This window comes from Capra hircus, unplaced genomic scaffold (assembly GCF_001704415.2).
Source record: "Capra hircus breed San Clemente unplaced genomic scaffold, ASM170441v1, whole genome shotgun sequence".
Lineage (NCBI taxonomy): Eukaryota > Metazoa > Chordata > Mammalia > Artiodactyla > Bovidae > Capra > Capra hircus.
The window spans coordinates 1-3748 of record NW_017215115.1 but is presented as its reverse complement, the minus strand read 5'-3'; the positions used below and the strand labels follow the sequence as shown (position 1 = coordinate 3748).

Genomic DNA, 3748 nt, shown 5'->3' with positions numbered 1-3748 from the left:
ATTCTCCAAGCCAGGTTTCAGCAATACATGAACCATGAACTTGCAGATTTTCAAGCTGGTTTTAGAAAAGGCAGAGGAACCAGAGATCAAATTGCCAACATCTGCTGGACCATGGAAAAAAGCAAGAGTGTTCCAGAAAAAAACATCTATTTCTGTTTTATTGACTATGCCAAAGGCTTTGACTGTGTGGATCACAATAACCTGTGGAAAATTCTGAAAGAGATGGAATACCAGACCACCTGACCTGCTTCTTGAGAAACCAGTATGCAGGTCAGGAAGCAACAGTTAGAACTGGACATGGAACAAAAGACTGGTTCCAAATAGGAAAAGGAGTACGTCAAGGCTGTATATTGTCACCCTGATTATTTAACTTCCATGCAGAGTACATCATGAGAAATCCTGGACTGGAAGAAACACAAGCTGGAATCAAGATTGCCAGGAGAAATATCAATACCCTCAGATATGCATATGACACCACCCTGATGGCAGAAAGTAAAAGAAGAACTAAAGAGCCTCTTGATGAAAGTGAAAGAGGAGAGAGAAAAAGTTGGCTTAAAGTTCAACATTCAGAAAACTAAGATCACGGCATTCGGTCCCATCACTTCATGAGAAATAGATGGGCAAACATTGGACACAGTGGCTGACTTTATTTTACTGGGCTCCGAAATCGCTGCAAATGGTGACTGCAGCCATGAAATTGAAAGACGCTTACTCCTTGGAAGGAAAATCATGACCAACCTAAACAGCATATTCAAAAGCAGAGGCATCACTTTGCCAACAAAGGTCTATCTAGTCAAGGCTATGGTTTTTCCTGTGGTCATGTATGGATGTGAGAATTGAACTGTGAAGAAAGCTGAGTGCCAAAGAATTGATGGTTTTGAACTGTGGTGTTGGAGAAGACTCTTGAGAGACCCTTGGACTACAAGGAGATCCAACCAGTCCATCCTAAAGGAGATCAGTCCTGGGTGTTCATTGGAAGGACTGATGTTGAAGCTGAAACTCCAATACTTTGGCCACCTGATGTGAAGATCATTGGAAAAGACCCTGATGCTGGGAAAAGATTGAAAGCAGGAGGAAAAGGGGACAACAGAGGATGAGTTTGGTTGGATGGCATCACTGACTCAGTGTACATGGGTTTTGGGTGAATTCCAGAAGTTGGTGATAGACAGGCAGGCCTGGTGTGCTGCAGTTCATGGGGTTGCAAAGAGTCAGAAATGACTGAGCGACTGAAGTGAACTGAACTGAACTGAACTGAGTAGGTTATAAAAATGAAAATTCAAGGATAATAAAAAACTTAAACTTTTAAAAATATTAAAAATTAATAATAGTAAAAATATAGCTAGAAATTTCTCTGGGGCTCTTATGGGCACTGTGAGGTCAGTTCTGTTTCAGATTGTTCCTTGTTTCAGCTTGCACTTGTTCTCAAGGTCTATAGGCCCCTTCCCATGCTTTGTCAATGTTAATGATAGGATTTTAATCTTTGCACCTGTTACTTCCAGAGCAGTTCCCTCTTGTTTATTTTCGCTTCTTCTGTTTGCAAGTCTTTTCGCATCTAATTTCTGCCCTGACACAAGAGGGCAAAGATGGTCACTTATTTAGGCTGACTTGTTCAGTTGTGTTTTGGAAAGGGAGGTACACTGCAAACAAATATCACTGGTGTGTGGGGGAAGTGTATGGACCACACTGGGTTTGCCCCAGCTCAAAGCAGGATGTGGTTTCTGGGTCTATACAGCTCAGGCTCCAGGGTACTCTGCACAGCACTGTTCAAAATGGACCCTGCATTTCATGCACTTCCCAGGTCTAAGCCACTCGATTCAGGTTCTTGAGTACTCTGCAAGGGTACAGACTCAGTTGGGCCTGCGTTTTGTGCACTTCTGAGGTCTGAGCAACTCAGGCAACCAGGTCCTTGGTGGGTATACTGTCCCAGGTGGGCCACGCATCTTAATCACCTCCCTGGCCTAGCCTCTCAGTTTCCTGGGTGTGCCACGAGAGCACCGTCTCAGGCATGCCATGTGTCTCCTCGGGGGAGCTGATCTCAGGTTGTGACTCTCCTGGCAAATGTCAACCATTCAGGATCCCAGGAAGATATGGTTATCAGCTAGAAGCCTGCTCATAGTTTGGTGCAGGATGCCAGTTTTTGGGGCCGAGATTGATGAATTTATGGGGGAAAAAGTGGTCTCCCCATCCTATTTCTCTGCCATCTTGGAACCACACCTCAGAAATGTCATCTTTTTGAAGTGAATGATGTCATTGGTAGAATCACTGAAGCAAAGACTCTCATTTTCTAAGACACAAATCAATGCTATTCAAAATTTCTTTTTTCCAAGTTAGTCCAGTTAACGTTTTCTTCTACTTTGAAAAAAAAGAAAATTACACTTTTGTTCAAGGCTTTTAGGTTGGTGACAAAATCAGGATTACTTTTTAAGTTCTATCATTTGGAAAACAAGTCAAATATTCATGATGCACTTTTACCATTGATGCAGTTTTAATTTTGACATTAGGTGATTTTTTTGCTGCATACATTAGTAAGAATTTTTCCACAGAAGAATGGTTGGCTCTATGCATCTCATTAATGTCAGTGTGTAAAAAATTTGAAAGGGTAGGAACTTTATTATGTTTCCATTTGTGATATTTTCCTTTGTTATATCAGAACTGATAGAGAAATAGAAGATACATATAAATGTCAATGAAACACCACATTTTTTAATTTCTATCAATAAGAAATTATTTAAGCATAATGTACATTATATGACACCTCAAAATAGTTTAATGTAAAATGACTTTATAACCTGACATAACATTTATATTAATGCATAAAATTATCAAGGAAAGAGAAAAGTATTTTTTGATGACTATTTCCTGGAGAAAACAAAACTAATACAAATAGAAATTTCATAATTTGTACTCCAAATAAATATCAAAATAATAAGCTTGGAGGGCTTGTACTTCCTTAGAGAAATTAAGACTTTGTTTAAAATAGCTAAAATATAGCAGTTGAAATAATAAACATCGGCACTCAGTTGTGGCCACAGTACAGACCAGACTTTAATCGCTAGGAGCTTGCTCCACACCTTCTGCAACCATGTCTGACAAACCTGATATGGCTGAGACTGAGAAGTTTGATAAATCAGATCCAAGAAAACAGAAACGCAAGAGAAAGATTCACTGCCTTCAAAAGAAACGATTGAACAGGAGAAGCAAGCAGGCGAGTTGTAATGAAGTATGCACTGCCAGTATGCACTGTACATTCCGCAAGCATTGCTTCTTATTTTAGTTCTTTTAGCTGTTTAATTTTGTAAGACGCAAGCAGGTTGGATCGAGTTTAAAAATGACTGTGCTACCCTTTTTCACATCAACAATGGAGAATTGCTGACAAGATATGCCCATTCCTGCCTCTCCATCTGCCTGTGTGGCTGGCAGGGAAGGAAAAGAATTTGCATATTGGTGAAAGAGGCAGCTGGGTGGGACAACAGTGAAATCTAGAGAAAAAAGCTGGTCCTAGGTGTTCTGTGGGCTGTAAAATGCAGTTTAATCAGAGTGTTTATTTTCTGTTGTTGCTGTTGTTGTTCAAATGATATTAATTATTTGAATGCACATTTTTTATGCAAATAAAAAGTTTTAAAACCTGAAAAAAAAATCAACACATAAAAAATTATTTTCTTTCATCTTGATCAGTAAGTAATCTTGCTATGTTTATCACTATCAGAAGTGCCAGACATTAAAAAAAGTTAACTTTTTAGAACTCTAT

At 39.4% G+C, this 3748-nt stretch overlaps 1 pseudogene; it reads left to right on the top strand.

Moving 5' to 3' along the window:
- Positions 1 to 3082: 3082 nt before the first annotated feature.
- Positions 3083 to 3216, top strand: LOC102169425 (annotated as a pseudogene).
- The last annotated feature ends 532 nt before the right edge of the window (positions 3217 to 3748 follow it).